The sequence below is a fragment of the Dipodomys ordii genome, unplaced genomic scaffold (assembly GCF_000151885.1).
Source record: "Dipodomys ordii isolate 6190 unplaced genomic scaffold, Dord_2.0 Scaffold181, whole genome shotgun sequence".
Lineage (NCBI taxonomy): Eukaryota > Metazoa > Chordata > Mammalia > Rodentia > Heteromyidae > Dipodomys > Dipodomys ordii.
This window is the reverse complement of record NW_012267397.1, coordinates 664,187-681,267: the sequence shown is the minus strand read 5'-3', so window position 1 is coordinate 681,267 and position 17,081 is coordinate 664,187. Positions and strand designations below refer to the sequence as shown.

Sequence of the window (17,081 nt, the reverse complement as noted above, 5' to 3'; positions counted from 1 at the left end):
GGTTTTGATTCTGCTACTAGAGCTTAAACTCAGGACCTTGGCACTGTCCCTTTGCATTTTTACTCAGGTGCTCTACCACTTGAGCCAGCTCTGTTTTTGCTAGTTAATTGGAGATAAGAGTCTCATGGACTTTCTTGCCCCTGCTGGCTTTGAACTACAATCCTCAGATTTCAGCCTCCTGAGCTGGGATTTTATTTGACGTAGTCTTGCAACTTTTCTGTATTATTACCATTTTTTTTCAAAATAAAAAGTTGAAAGAAGGGAAAGCAATTCTAATGAGCCTGCAAAAAAGCATGATAATGATAGCTATGATTTTTATTTTTTAAATTTATTTTGTCAGAACTGGGGCTTAAACTCAAGGCCTGGACACTGTCTCTGAGCTTCTTTTGCTCAAAGTTAGCACTCTGCCACTTGAGCCACAGCACCACTTTCAGCTTTTTCTTTTTATGGGGTACTGAGGAATCAAAACCAGGGCTTCATACATTCCTAGTCCATATCTATGATTTATAAAGTCATTATCTTTTAGAGACACTTTCTGAGTCAAAAATTTCCAGAGGAAATAAGAAGATTGGTATTATTTGCTTAAAAATAATGGAAGAGGAGGAAAGTACTTAGAGAGTTAGGGGAAACCAGATTGGCTGTGGGTTGATAATTGTTGAAAATGGGTGATGAAATACTTTTTTCTTGTTTGAAATTTTCCATAATAAGAAAGTTTTCCTCTTTCTTTTATTTTTTTGAGTTGTATAGACCCTTTATTAGCAACTAAAATAGAAGGTATCTGTTCTACAATATGGGTAGTAATTATTAACTGGGGTTAATTGTGTTCTAATACAGATAATTTATAAATGCAATTCTTTATTAAAAAGCTTCCACCTTTCTTTTATTTGTGTACAATTTGCAAAATGATTTGAAAGTGGAATATATATGCACAAGTCTGCAAACAGTGCAAATTTAGGATATGGTAAATGCTTTACAAGTCATTTCCAAGAAAATTTCCATATCTTGGCCTTTATATGTCGTCTCTTTTAATAAAAAGAGACGACATATATTAAAAGAGACGACATATAAAGGCTGATGTCAGCCTTCATTCCACTGCCCCAAACTACAAAGCATTTATTTAATGAGTTAAAATTAAGAAGGACTATACTTACTAGAAAAGAAGAGAAGAAAGTTCTACTGGTTTGAGGTTTCAGAATCTCCCCAAACCAAAACCAGTGTTTTGGTAAAGGCTGGGCTGGGACCCAGACAGATGTGAGTATGTGCAGGTGGCATTCCTTAGGAATCAGAGTTTCAGTGGCTCATGAGTGCTTCAGCCCCATAACTCACTGAACTATCTTGCCAGTTTCTATGCTGGACAGGGTGTAATTCAAAAAAGGAAAAGCTCATATTCATCCCATTCTCCTGGAATTCGGTGACAGCATTTAATAACACCCTAATGGGATGTCTTCCACATATAATATTATATTTTTTCAATTAATTGCTAAAAGATACAGGATCTAATTGTTCTATAGCATTCATACCAATTTTGTGTAGATGTTCAATAGATCTATAAATCTCCCCCAGGGATTCATCATAGTAACTAACAGAACCTTTGACTTCGATGGCAGAAATCAGAAGAAACCACAAAGAGATTACTAGGATCACTAGATACTTATTAAAGAGTTTTCTGAATTCCTATTCTTTTGACTCACTTGAGCTCAAATCAGTATAGGAATAATGGTCAACTCATCCTTATGGCTTTCCATGACTTTAGCTGTGTAAGGCAAATGCATTTCAATACTGTGTTCATCTTCATTGGTCTGTGGGGACATGTGTTCAAACATCCCTGTCTTCCATAGCTCTCCATGAATCTTTTGATCAATACAGAGGTCATAGAGGGGGGTCCTACATATGTCCACACTGGAAAGTGCACATCAAGAGAGGGGCACAGGATGAGAAGGCCCAAGGATAAAGCTCTCCATGTAACAGATGCATCTACTTGCATGGGCAGCGCAAGATCCACAGTTACATGTATCCTGCATGGGGTGAAATAATGGCTCTAGCTGGTCTTTTTGTAGATTGTACTTGTGAAAGTTAACCTTCTTGTTGTGCATTCAGCTGTAGTCCTGAGGCATGACTGGCTTTTTGGCAGACTACTCAGTTGAACATCTTGATGGCTGTGTTGCCTATGGTGCACCTGGATGAATCCTCTTCCTGTTTTTTGTTTGTTTGCTTGTTTGTTTTGTCAGTTGTGAGGCTTGAATTCAGAGCTTAGGCACTGTCTCTGAACTCTTTTGCTCAAGGCTAGAGCTCTACCACATGGAATCACAGTTCCATTTTCAGGTTTTGAGTGGTTACTTGGAGATGAGAGTCTCACCAAGACTTTTCTACCTGGGTTTGCTTTGAACTGTGATCCTCAGATCTCAGTCTCCTGAGTAGCTAGGATTACAGGCGTGAGCCACCAACTCCTGGCCTTCTTCCTGTTTTTTTTTTTTTTTTTTAAGAAAAGCAAGTGATAAGAAATGTAATGGCTGGACATTGGTGGCTCACGCTTATAATCCTAGCTACTCAGGAGCCTGATATCCAAGGATCCAGGTTTAAAGACAGCCCAAGGAGAAAACTCCATGAGACTCTTATCTCCAATTAACCAGAAGTGGAGCTGTGACTCAAGTGGTAGAGCATCAGCCTTGAGTGAAAAAATCAAGTGAATCCAAGGGCTTGAGGTCAAGCTCCAGTGCTGGCACAAAAAAATTAAAAAAAAGAAGGCTGGGGGCCGGTGGCTCACGCTTGTAATCCTAGCTACTCAGGAGGCTGAGATCTGAGGATCACGGTTCAAAGCCAGCCTGGGCAGAAAAGTCCGTTACACTCTTATCTTCAGTAAATCACCAAAAAACCAGAAGTGGTGCTGTGGCTCAAGCAGTAGAGCACTTGCCTTGAGCTGAAGAGCACAGGGACAGCATCCAAGCCCAGAGTTCAAGCCCCATGACCAACAAAAAAGAAAAAGAAAGAGAGAGAGAGAGAGAGAGAGAGAGAGAGAGAGAAGGAATATAGTGTGTGTCAGGAGAAGAGTATGTGTCCAGCAGGGGAGCACAAATCCAGTGGAGTGGTTTGAAACACGTTTCTAGAAGAGAGGCATGTTTAAGCAGAGGCTCAATGGGCAGGATCAACCTAGAGTGATCAGGAATGAGCTAGGCATAAGCTCTCTATGCTAAAGATCCAACAGATACAGGTGAGACAGTGGTGGGGCTTGTAGACTCTAAAGAAGAGAAGTCAGGCAGAGGATAGAAAGAGTTGGGGCTAGACCTGAGCTTGCATACCTCTTCTGGGCAGTAGAGAGCTTTAAGCAAGAAAGGGCAGGATTTGAGAAAACACTGGGCAGTGTGGGCAGAGGAGCGACGAACTTGGGGACAGCTAGAAGCACCAATTGTGGGAAATGGATTGGAATCCCTTTCCTTTCACTAGCTTTTCTTACCTCCCATCTCCAAACACCCTTAACCATTCCAAATAAAGGGTGAAGTTTAGATGCCAGGTTTCCAACTAGATGCCCACCCAACTGCAAAGCTTTGGTAGCTGTTCATCCCATCTTTTTTATTTTCACTTTTTGTTGGTCATGGGGCTTGAGCTCAGGGCCTAGCCCTCTCCTTGAGCTCTTTTTCTCAAGGCTAGCACTTTTCCATTTTGAGCCATAGTGCCACTTCTGATTTTCAGGCTAATTGGAGATAAGAGTCTCATAAACTTTCCTGCTTGGGCTGGCTTTGAACCACAATCCTCAGATCTCAGCCTCTTCAGTAGCCAGAATTACAGGCATAAGCCACTGGCACATGGCTAATTTCTATTTATTTACTTATTTAAAAAATTATCTTTGAGGGCTGGGAATTTGGCTTAGTGGTAGAATGCTTGCCTAGCCTGCATGAAGCCCTGGGTTCTAGTCCTCAGTACCACATAAACAGAAAAAGCCGGAAGTGGAACTGTAGTTCAAGTGGTAGAATGCTAGCCTTGACCAAAAGAAGCTCAGGGACAGTGCCCAGGCCCTGAGTTCAAGTCCCAGGACTAGCAAAAAAATTATATGTGAGTAGTTGTATAAAGAAAGTGCTGGGCTGGGAAGGTGGCTCAGTGGTAGAGCGCTTGCCTTGCATGCTCGAGGCCCTGGGTTCGAATCCTCAGCACCACATAAGCAAAAAGAAAAAAGCCGGAAGTGACACTGTGGCTCTAGTGGTAGAGCGCTAGCCTTGAGCTGAAGAGCTGAGGGACAGTGCCCAGGCCCAGAGTTCAGGCCCCACGACCGGACCCAAAAAAAAAAAGAAAGTGCTATATAAGAACACAGTTTATACCGGACCCCCCCCCAAAAAAAAGAAAGTGCCATATAAGAACACAGTTTATGAATACAACACATTGTTATCAGTGTCACCCTTTCAACATTCTCCTCCCCCTTTGATCCACCACTTCCCTTACTTTTCTTAGTTTTGTGGTATCTACAATAAATTCTTGACTGCATTCACTTCCTCCCCTCCTCACTCTTTTTCCCCTCTCTCCTTGCCATCCCCCTTGGATGTGCCCATTTCTTGGTGTTGATTTTGTTAGACCTTGACCTCGTCTTTTTAAAAGATTATACTAGTTGAGCTCTCCATAGAGTCTATTATACTTAAGTTAGTTCATTTGTAACCACTTGTATACCACCCAAAATGTTTACTTATATAGATTTACAGGCACATTCAAGCTACACAAACAAGGGAAACCATGCAACTTTATTTTCTCTGGGACCTGGCTTACTTCACTTTAATTCTTTCCAAGTCTTTCTATTTCCTTATGAGTGGTACAATATCATTGTAATAGATGAGTAAAATTCCACTGGGTATATGTGCCACATTTTCTTGATTCATTCATCCATTGAGGGTCATCTAGGCTGATTCCATATCTTGACTGTGGTGAATAGTGCTGCAATTAACATGGTTGTGCTGATGGCTTTGCTGTAACCATCTTTATCATCTTGTCACCAGTGTGATGATGGGAAAGCAGTCACACTGGTTAAGAGTTCAGACTCTGGAGTAAGTAGGGTGACCTAGATTCAAATTTTTCTCTGTCCCTTAAAGTTAATAACCTTGAGCAAATTTCTCTACTTTGACTTTCTCATCTATAAAATATTCCTGACCTCACAGGGAAGTTGTGAAGATAAAATACTTTACAATGTGTCAGACTGGGAAGGTGGCTCAGTGGTAGAGTGCTTGCCTCCCATGCATGAGAGCCTGGGTTTGATTCCTCAGTATCACATAAGCAGAAAAAGCCAGAAGTGGCACTGTGGCCAAGTGGTAGAGTACTAGCCTTGAGCTAAAGAGCTGAGGGACAGTGCCCAGGCACAGAGTTCAAGCCCATGACGGCAAAAACAAACAAACAAACAAACAAACCAAACAACAAAACACACACACAACAAACAAACAAAAAACCATTGATGTGTGTTAGGTGCTTAGAACAATGTCTGGCCTATAGTTAAGGATTCAATAGTTTCACTTTGTACTGAGTACTGGCCTGGAAAGATACTGCCGAGAGATTGAAAGGGAAGAGAGGCTCTGCTGCTCTGTCTCCTTTTTCTTTTCATTCTCTTGCTTCTCCTCTTCCATTAATAACACTGTTTTATCATCATCATCATCATCATCAACACCATTATTAGTACTAATATTTGTGTTACTAGAGCTTGAACCCAGATCTCCTACTCTCACTTTTCCCCCTGTTTACTACTGGAGCTCTACCAGTTGAGTCATGCCTCCACTTCCATTTTTTTTGCTGGTGAACAGGAAATAAGAGTCTCATGTTTTGTTTTTTTTTCTTTTTTTTCTGCTTGGGCTGCCTGAACTGTGATGATCAGATTTCAGCTTCTTAAGTAGCTAGGATAGATGTGAGCCACTGGCACTCAGCTTTCTGTTATTATTATTATTAATGCTGGCCCTGGGATTGAACTCAGGGCCTAGGCACTATCCCTGGCTTTTTTTTTTTTTTTTGGTTGTGGGGTTTGAACTCTGGGCTCTTCAGCTCAAGGCTAGCTCTCTACCACTTGAGCCACCACACCATTTCTGGTTTTCTGGTGGTTAATTGGAGAAAAGAGACTCATGGACTTTTCTTACCCAGGCTGGCTTTGAATCGTGATCCTCAGATATCAGCCTCCTGAGTAGCTAGGATTACAGGCGTGAGAAACCAGTGCCTGGCTGTCCCTGACTTTTGCTCAAGGCTAATGCTAAGCCACAGCACTCTCTCTCTCTCTCTCTCTCTCTCTCTCTCTCTCTCTCTCTCTGTGTGTGTGTGTTTAATTGGAGACTTTTCTGCTGGGACTGGCTTCAAACTACTATCCTCAGATCTCAGGCTCCTGAGTAGCTAGGATTACAGGTGTGAAACACAAGTGCCTGGTGTATTATTATTATTATTAGTCAGTTATAGGGCTTGAACTCTGTGCTTGAGGTCTATCCCTCAGCTCTTCAGCTCAAGGCAAGTGTTCTACTTCTTGAGCCACAGAGCCACTTCCAGTTTTCTGGTGGTTAATGGGAGATAAGAGTCTCATAGAGTTTCCTGCCTGGGCTGGCTTTGAATTACAATCTTTAGATCTTAGCCTCCCAAGAAGCTAGGATTACAGGTGTGAGCTACCAGTGCCCTGCCTGTTTATTATTTTTAACTGGCACATAATTGTACATATTTATGGGATAGAAGACAAGATTTTGACTTCAAAGATTTGAGCTTTGGGCTGGGAAGATGGCTCAGTGGTAGAGCACTTGCCTTGCATACCTGAGGCCCTGGGTTCAATTCCTCAGCACCACATAAGCAAAAAGAAAAAAGCCGGAAGTGGCGCTGTGGCTCAGGTGGTAGAGCGCTAGCCTTGAGCTGAAGAGCTGAGGGACAGCGCCCAGGCCCAGAGTTCAGGCCCCACGACCAGACCCCCCGCCAAAAAAAGAAAAAGATTTGAGCTTTATGAAGCAGATGGAACACAGAACAGAAGGACTATCATCAAAATACTATACGTGTTACAACTTTAAATACAGCTGAAAATAACCAAGTATCTTTCAATAAAGGATGGTTAAAAAGACTGTTACATGCAGTACTGTTTATATAAAGGTTGGGAACATTCTCATTTTATCATGTTAGGTGAAAAAGCTAAAAATAAAATTGCAAATGTTATAGAAACAACTGTGTTTTAGAAGAGACAAAAAAATTCAAGGAAGTAAAACATATTTATAGTATTTACCTCTAGATGGTGCTATTTGGGTGTGATTTAAAAGAAATTCAATTTCATAATGTGCATGAATAACTTTTGGAATAGGAAAGTTTAAGTCCAATTTTGTTATTTGAAAACTATTGCTTTTTGTTAAAAATGAATAATGGTGAACATTATTAGCTATCAGGAAAATAAAAATTAAACCATGATGTTAGCTGAGTATGGTGTTTCATGCCTGTAATCTTAGCTTCTTGGAGGCTGAGAATGGGAGGACTGTAGTTCCAGGGCAGCTGGACAGAAAAGTCCATGAGACTCCATCTCAGTGGTTGAAGCTGGGTGTGGCAGTGAGCACTTGTCATCCCAGCAAGGATGGGAAACCTAAAATTGGAAGAATGGAGTCCAGGCATGTGCCTGGAGAAGAAGAAGAAAATCCTATCTTAAAAATAGCAAGCAAAAAAATAGGGACAGTGGTATGACTTAGAAGCAAAGTCCCTGTTTAGCAGGAGTGAGAGTCTGAGTTCAAACTTGGTACTACCTTAGATGATATGATTATTTATTTTAGTACATAAGGAAACAAGAACAAAAAGGCTAGTAATGGGTGAGTCCATTTCACACCCTGCTCTGTGTCACGCATTAGCTCGCAAAGACTGGCTGAGAACCCTCTGAAATCTTCCTTCCTCCTCTGTTCTGATTATCCCAATAACACCTCTACCTAAAACTTTATCTATTTATCTCTTGTTGTTCTAAAAGATAGGTTCTTCGTATGTATGTGTGTATTTGTTTATTTTCAAGTCTTGGGGTTTGAACTCAGGGCCTGGGCACTGTCCCTGAGCTTCTTTTGCTCAGGGCTAGACTCTACCACTTGAGCCACAGAGCTACTTCCAACTTTTTTTGTGTATGTGGTACTGAACCCAGAGCATCATGCATGCTAGGCAAGCACTCTACCACTAAGCTACCTACCCAGCCCCTTCCTATTATTATTATTATTATTTTTGGGCGGGGGCAGGGTTCAGTCGTGAGGCCTGAACTCTGGGGCCTGGGTGCTGTTCCTCAGCTCTTCAACTCAAGGCTAGCGCTCTACCACTTGAGCCACAGGGCACTTCTGTGTATGTGGTACTGAGGAATGAAACCCAGGGCTTCATGCATGCTAGGCAAGAACTCTACCACTAAGCCACATTCCAAGCCCTGGTGCTTCTTCTCCTTCTCCTTCTTCAACAGAACATTTATTGTATGGCTAATCTTTTAAACTCTCTGGATGCTGCAATGGGTTTGGGTGTTGTTCGTTCACGGAATCCATGCCTGAATCTGCGATAGACAGTTTTTAGGTGCCTCATCCGACCTGTCCCGGTACTGTTTTGTCTCTTAGCCTTGGCACTCCAGTTATCCTTTCTCTTGCGGTTTGCAGGGTGGCCACATTTGCCACACGTCGACTTCTGAAGGTGGTAGGCCTTAGAACCGCCGCGGCGGCGCAACGTGCGCGTCTTCCTGCGCGCTTTCCAAAGGATGATGCTCCCTTCGCCATCGAGCTGTTTGGTTTTTTTGACTTGAGAGTTTTCTGTTTTGTTTTATTGGTCGTGGGGCTTGAACTCAGGGCCTAGGGACTGTTCTTGAACTTTTTTGCTCACGACTAGTGCTGTACCACAACTCCACTTCGTTTTCTGGTTATTAACTGGAGATAAAGAGTCTCCGGGCTGGCTTCCAACTGCAGTCCTCAGATCTTAGACTCCTGGATTACAGGAGTAATTCACCAGTCTGGTGGCTTGGGTGTTTGGTTTTTTTTTTTTCTTCTTCAACAACTGCATTCTCACTATGTTCAAACTTGAGTATGCACCAGAACGCTCTGAAAGACTGATAAAAACTCAACCTTATGGAGCCTAGCTCCATTGTTTCTGACTCGGTAAAATTGTAGGGTATTTCTTTTTCTTTTCTTTTTCTTTTTTTCTCCTGTCAGTTGTGGGCTTGTACTCGGGGCCTGAGCACTGTCTTTGAGCTTTATTGCCAAGGCTAGAACTCCACCACTTTGAGCCACAGCACCACTTCTGGTTTTCCAATGGTTAATTGGAGATAAGAGTCTCACAGACTTTCCTGCCCTAGCTGGATCTGTGATCCTCAGATCAGGTGCCTGGATTGTTTGAAGTGTATTTCTTAAAAGTTCCCAGGTAATTCAAGTGGTACTCATTTGGAGATGTATGTTGACAACTAAGGACTTGGAATGACCTAGATAGGAAAATGGATAAATATCTGCTGACTGGATTAATTCATCTACTTGACAACTATATTGTTCTTCTTGAATTCCTTCAAAAATTGAATAAATGAAGTATTCCTTACATTATTATTTTCAGATATCTTTGGGGGAACTGTTCTTCACTCATCAGAGAAGTTAAGAATCCAAGATTGGGCCAGGCACCAGTGGCTCATGCCTGTAATCCTAGCTACTAAGGAGGCTGAGATCTGGGGATCATGGTTCAAAGTCAGCCCAGGCAGGAAAATCTGTGAGATTCTTATCTCCAATAAACCACCAGAAAACCAGAAGTGGTGAGATTGCTCAAGTGGTAGAGCACTAGCCTTGAGCTGAAGAGCTGAGGGACAACACCCAGGCCCAGAGTTCAAGCCCCACAAGTGAAAAAAAAATCTAAGATCAGGCTGGGAATGTGGCTTAGTGGTAGAGTGGTCACCTAGCATGCATGAAGCCCTAGGTTCAATTCCTCAGTACCACATAAAGAGAAAAAACCAGAAGTGGCATTATGGCTCAAGTGGTAGAGTGCTAGCCTTGAGAAAAAGAAGCTCAGTGACAGTGCCCAGGCCCTGAATGCAAGCTCCAGGACTGGCAAAAAAAAAAAGAAAAAAAGAAAGAAAGATCATATTTTAGCAGTGATTAAATGGGATGAGCTAGGAAAATGAAACTTTAATCCACCTTTTATTGTGGTAAAATATTCATAGCATGAAATTTATCTTCTTTTGTGCCATTACTGGTGCTTGAACTCAAGGCCTGGGCACTGTTGCTTAGCTTTATTGCTCAAGGTTGATATTCTATCATTTGAGCCACAACTCATTTCTAGTTTTTTGCTGGTTGTTTCATGAACTTTTATGCCTGGCTGGCTTTGAACCACAAGCCTGTTTTCAGTCTCCTGAGTAGCTAGGCTTACAGGTGTGAGCCAACAGAAATTGGGGACTAGTATATGCTTAATACATGTTCTACCTCTGAACTATACCCCCAGCCGTAAGCATTTTCAAATATAGGGTTCAGTAGTAATCACAGACGTTGCTATGCAGCAAACTGAAACTCTATGCCATTGACCAACAACTCTTCGTTTCTCCTATCCTCAGGAAACCTTTTTTCTATACATAAACTTGTGCCCAGCTAAAGTGAGTCTGTATTTGGAATTAGCAATCTGTATTGTCAATTTTTGTGGAGTGCCACAATCCATCACTCGCCCACCCAGAAACTTGGAAATTACCCTTGAGTTTTCTCTTGCTCCTCAAACTTTAGTCATAAAATCGGTCTTGTTTATGAAATTCATAAATGACAAAAAGGGAAACATCTGGCTCAGACTGAAGCCATTTTAATGAGGCTTTGTGAGTTTAGGTAAGTTACTTATTTTCTCAGAACCTTGATTTACTTATGTATTTACTTTTATAACTGGAAACATTGGATCAGATCTTGGTTCTCAAATGGCATTGGGCTAGGTGTATGGCTGAATGGTAGAGCACTGACTAACTTGCTTTCCACTTCAACAGGGGAAAAAAAGAGTAAGTCAAATGGGTTTTATTAGCAAAGTACCTTGAAGTATATAGTACTGTACATAAAATACTTTGTAGTACTGACACTGTGTGTGTATATGAGAGAGAGAGAGAGGAAAAAGAGAGAGAGACAGAGACACAGACAGAGAGACAGAGAGAGACAGAGAGGCAGAGAGACCGAGAGACTGATAGACACAGAGATAGAGAGAATATATGGGGTTTGTCTTGAATTTAGGGCCTTGAACTCTAGCTTGAACTTTTTCTCAAGACTGGTAATCTACAATTTGAGCCACAACCTGACTTCCTGCTTTTTGCTGATTAATTGGAGTCACGAGTCTCTCAGATTTGTCAAACCTGATCCTCAGATCTCCACCTCTTGAGTAGCTAGGATCATAGATATGAACCAGGTAGGTTCTAAACTCTTAACACACACATAACAAAGAGGCAACTGCCACAGCTTCTGCTCTTGTGATTGTGTGTCACTGGTGGCTGCCGAACCAGTGAGACCCGAGTGGGTACACTGATAAAAATTCAGAAGTATCATCTGTACAGTGAGTGTAATGTGAGGTTGATCACACTGGCCATCAATTCTCAGAAAAGCATCAGATTATATCTAGATGAGGTGGTGCTGTTGAACTCAAAATTGGAAAATGAACCATTTGTGATGGATGGCTAAGAAAATGAGCTTAGTCGCACTGTAAAAACTAAGCCCACAAGTAACAAATGTGGACAGCTTGAATCAAGTGTTACAAATGATCTGGGAAGCATTCAATTAATAGCTAGTGAAGAGATGGTTCTACCATGTTCTATGCAGCGCTCTAATGTTGTGCGGTCTACGACCCACACAGCCATACTGAGCACTGTTAGTGACAGTCAGTAGATTAAAGGAAAGTATAAACATCTTGCAGAATATTCCAAACTAAGTAGGAGTAGGATGGACTTCTGTGATCACCCAGGTGGAGGGTTTAGATTACTGTTACTTGAATATAGACTTGAAGGAATAAGTAGTTACATATAGGGGCTCTGGTTTATGTATGGACAGCTGTGCATTTACTGGACTCAATGGCCACCCCCTCCTTAAGTAAATGAGAGTAGAAAGATAGGCTTTCTCCCTAGGCTAAGAGCTGGGGTGCCACCGCCGGTTGTGGTGGCTTATGCCTTTAATCCTTGCTACTCAGGAGGCTGAGATCTGAGGTTAAAGCTTGGAAGCCAGCTCAGGGCAAGAAAGTCTTTGAGACTCTTATTTCCAATTAACTATCAAAAAGCTGGAAGTGGAGCTATGGTTCAAGTGGTAGAGTGTTAGCTAGACTTGTGCAAAAAAGTTCAAGGGATAGTGCAGAGGCCCTGAGTTCAAGCTCCAGGACCAGCACCAAAAAAAAAAAAGACATTTATATAACACTAACTAGATGTATTTGCTCTTCTAGACAAGTATGAATTTTTGGTGGGATTTGGGGGCTGGAATTGGGTCTTGAGACAGAACCCCTCAGTGGTTCACCTCAGTGCTAGTCTTCCTAAGGTCTCAGTTCAGGAATCAGGGAAGGAAGACCTAGTTCAAGAGTCAATGGTTCTGAGCTTAGTGGGTATCTGTGTTTCCTTCTTTTCTTTGCTCTCTACGATGCCTCCTCCAGTACCATACTACCATACTAGGGATTGAACTCAGGGCCTCATGTGTGCTAGGCAAGTATTCTACCACTGAGCTATTACAACCCTAGCCCTTTTTAAATTTTATTTTGAGAGTCCCACTAAATTTCCAAGGCTGGACTCAAATTCATGATCTTCCTTCTTCCAACTCCCTAATAGTTAGGATTACAGGTACATACCACCACACACAGTCCAGAGTTTCTTGTAAGCCTATGTGGTGTGTGTGTGTGGGGGGGGAGAACAGAGGGGTGATGGGGAGTATTGAGGAATCTTTCCAGATTGAAGTTAGGACTCTTCTGAGAGGCTGAGCTGGAAGTCCAGAGGCCCAGAGCTCTAGGCAAGTCCATGCTGGAGTGCAGGGCACCTACTCAGCCTTCCAGTCTTCTTGTTGGTTCTCCAATCCTCTTCTAGAACTAGATTACCAGGGCCAAGAGAGCTGACCAGGTACTACCAGGCAAGTACATAGACAGTAGCAAAGGCAAGAGAGGAGAAAACAACTCCTTCCTTTCTCCTCCTTGTGTTTACAAAAGTTTTCTCTGGAGAAATGGAGTGGGAGCCAGAACAGAGGAAGCCTGTGGCATTTTATTAAAGGTGTGTGTGTATGTGTGTGTGTGTGTGTGTATGTGTGTAAGAGAGAAGTGCATTGAAAAATGAATGTGTCTCTTTTCCAATTTCCCCATTACTCCCACCTCCCAGGCCTGCTCATCTGTGCAGGTGGACCCAGGGCTTGTCATTAAGTCTCCGTCTCTGACACCTCTGCAGCCTCCAAGCCCCAGGCGCTCAGCCTCTGCCTTCCCTCCCCCTTGCAGCTTCGTGCAACTGCGCAGCACCCCTGAAGCTGCTCCCTCCCACCCCAGCACTGCCTCTGAGAATCAGCAATCAGTGCTTCACAAAACAACCCCCAGCCCATTTCCAACCCCACCCTGAGCTCCTAGATTATAAGAAAAACAGAGGAAGGGAAGACAGGAGAAATGCAGAAAATACATGGAGTCTAACAGGAGAGATGTATCACTGGCCAGTGTTCTTAAACTGTCCACTTCAACCTGACCATCTGCCAGTCTGTCTGCTGCACATCCTTCTTTCTGTGTGTGTGTGTGTGTGTGTGTGTGTGTGTGTGTGTGTGTGTGTGTGTGTTTGCTGGGGCTAGAACTCAGGGCCTTCTGCTTTTCCTTGGCATTTTTCCTAAGAACTAGTGTTCTACCACTTGAGCCACACTTCCACTTTTAGCTTTTTGCTGGTTAATTGGAGATCAGAGTCTATTAAATTTGTTGGCCTGGGCTGGCTTCAAACCTTGTTCCTCAGATTTCAAGCCTCCTGAGTAGCTAGGATAATAGGTGTGAGCCACTAGCACCTTAGATTTCTGTGCTTTTCTTTGTTCTGTTTTATTTATCATTCATCTATTCTTCATTCACAGATCAAGCCCCACACAAATAGAACTATAAAACAATTTACTTATAAGAAAAATTGCCAAAGCTCTGGTTTTAGAAACTTAATTTCACCCAGTACTAACACTCTTGCTCAGGGATGGTTCGGATCTATGGTCTTCCACTCCAGTTCTCTATGCTGCCCTCCCTGTGTGGGCTCAGCCTTCTCATCGGCCCCCAGATTCTCTCACCTGGGCCTCCTACAGTACACTTGACTGTTATCCACACCAGGCTCACTGAGGGATGTGGGAGGGATCCCCACTGACCCTTCTGCCCACATGGGGTAGCCAGCAATGCTCTCTTTTCACTTTCCTCAACTCTCCCACCCCAAGTTGCGATCTACTTGGTTTCAGTTCCTCTCTTGAATTAGGGCCACACTCCTCACCTCACCTAGCCATGGATGTGACACGCCTTCACTTACAGCTGCTACCCCAACTCAAATGATCTCTGCGCCTTCTCATCCTTCTTTCCCCTGGGTTCTGACTTAACCTGTGGGAAAGACTAATATCTTACCTGTGTGGGACAGATCTTCCTTCTTGTATCCTCTGACTCCTCTGCTCCCACCCAAAGCCCGCATACAATGCTTCCTTAGCCTTACCCCCTCTCCACAAAGTCACAAGGAAGGGACACCTCCAACCTCCCTCTCTTTATCACCTCTGGTCTCTAGGAATAGGGTCCTGTCCCCCATTGCTCTACAAACCAGCTCTCATCCACTTACATGTCTTCCAATCCAATAATGTCCATTAGGTTCTCATTTTACTTGTCCATAATGCAATCTTTGCCAGGGCTCTTGGAACCCTCTCTCTCCCCGCCCCCCCGCTCCCCTGCCAGTAGTTCTGGGGCTTCAATGCAGAACCTGGGCACTGTCCCTGAGCTTCTTTTGCTCAAGGCTAGCACTCTACCACTTGAGCCACAGTGCTACTTCTGGCCTTTTCTGTTCATGTGGTACTGAGAAATCGAACTCAGGGCTTCGTGCATGCTAGGCAAGCACTCCACCACTAAGTCACATTCCCAGCCCACCCTTTCTCTTCTTGTGTCTACTTTTCTCTTGTTCCTCCTCCATGCCTTTTGTGATACTGGCATTTGAACTCAGGACCTCATGTTTGCTCGGCTTGCTTTCTTGATTAGCATCCTACCACTCAAGTCACATTCTTCCACCTTGGCTATTGGCTTGAAACTATTAATTTGGACCTGGACACTATCACCTCCTTCTGTATTCCTAGCTACTCAGGAGGCTGAGATCTAAGGATCCAGATTTGAAGCCAGCCCAGGCAGACAAATCTAACAGACTCTTATCTCCAATTAACCACCAAAAAGCTGGAAGTGGAACTGTGGCTCAAGAGGTGGAGTGACAACTTTGAATAAAAGAAGCTGAATGATAATACCCAGGCTCTGAGTTCAAGTCCTAGGACCAGCAAAAAAACAAACAAATGAACCCACAAAAAACGACTAATTTGGAGATTTTCTGCCCAAGTCAACTTTGAACTGTGATCTTCCAGATATCAGCTTCCTAAGTTGCTAGAATTATAGGCGTGAGCCACTGACATCCTGCTGAGGTAATTTCTTTTTATTCCTAGTTTGTTGAGAGTTTTTATCAGGAAGAGGTGCTGAACTTCATCAAAAATATTTTTAATATCTATTGAAGCAATTGTAATTTTTTTTAAATCCTTTCTTTTCCCCCTAACTTTTGAGATAGGGGCTCATGATGCATTCCAGACTGCATAATCCTCCTGTTACTGTCTCTCATGTGCTGGGATTCCAGACATATATCACCATGCCTAGATACATTGATTTTTGTATGTTGAAACATCCTTGGATTCTAGGGGAAATTTTTTTTTGACAATTTTAAGAAGGCATTGGATTAGGTTTTCTAGTATTTTGTTGAAGATCCTCATATAGTTTAAAATGTTTAAAGAAGGGGCTGGGAAGGTAGATCAGCGGTAGAGTACATGCCTTGCAAGCATGAGGCCCTGGGTTCGATTCCTCAGCACCACATAAACAGAAAAAGCCGGAAGTGGCGCTGTGGCTCCAGTGGTAGAGCACTAGCCTTGAGCTAAAGAGCTGAGGGACAGTGCCCAAGCCCAGAGTTCAGGCCCCATGACCAGCAAAAAATAAAATAAAATGTTTAAAGAAGAAGCAGGGGTGAAGTGGTTTGTGCCTGTAATCCTAGCTATGTAGAAAGTAGGAATCATAGTTTGAGGCTTTGGGCAAAAAGCATGAGATCTTATCTGGAAATCATTTTTTAAAAAAGAAAAAGAGTTGCCGGGCACTGGTGGCTCACACTTGTAATCTTAGCTACTCAGGAGGCTGAGATCTGAGGACCATGGTTTGAAGCCATTCTGGGCAGAAAAGTCGCTGAGACTCTTATCTCCAATTAACACTAGGAAACTGGAAGTGGAGCTGTAGCTCAAAGTGATAGAGTGCTAGCTCTGAGCAGAAAAATTTCAGGGATAGTGACCAGGCCCTGAGTTCAAGTCATAACCAAAAAGATTTTTTTTTAAAAGCCAAAAGGCTAGAGGTGCAGCACAAGAGGTAAACCACAGGCTTAGCTGTGTAAGGCCTTGAATTCAAACCCTACCACTGAAAAATAAATGTGAAAAAGAGAATGAAGATAACAAAATATACAAGAGAAGTGGGTCATAATTATAAAATTTAACAGGTGAATTTTGAGGTAGATACTAATAATAAAAACTAATGCTCATGGAAATTAATGTCACCTACCCAAAGTCATAGACCTTTCTGATTGACCATATCAAGTTCTTTTTATTTATGAAGAGTACTGGAGATTTTATTTTTCATCTGCAAAGCGGAGATCCATCCTTTTTCAGTAAAGAAATAAGAGAAGGACAAGGAGGAAATTAGCATTTCAATAAACCATCAAGAGTTAGGATTAGCTCATACCTATAACCCTAGCAATTTAGAAGGCTGAGATCTGAGGATCCTGTTTCAAAGTCAACTCTGTCAGGAAAGTGGTAGAGTGCTAGCCTTGAGTAAAAAAGCTAAGAGACAGTGTTTTGGTTTTCTTTTCCTTTTGTCCTGTTTGTTCATCTACATGTCTTTGAGAGTGTAAGGGGAAGCACAGAAATGGAGGGACAAAGGGT

At 42.6% G+C, this 17,081-nt stretch overlaps 1 pseudogene; it reads right to left on the bottom strand.

Annotated features, from left to right (window-relative positions):
* Nucleotides 1–1,290: 1,290 nt before the first annotated feature.
* LOC105999122 lies at nucleotides 1,291–1,984 on the bottom strand (annotated as a pseudogene).
* Between the last annotated feature and the right edge of the window lie 15,097 nt (nucleotides 1,985–17,081).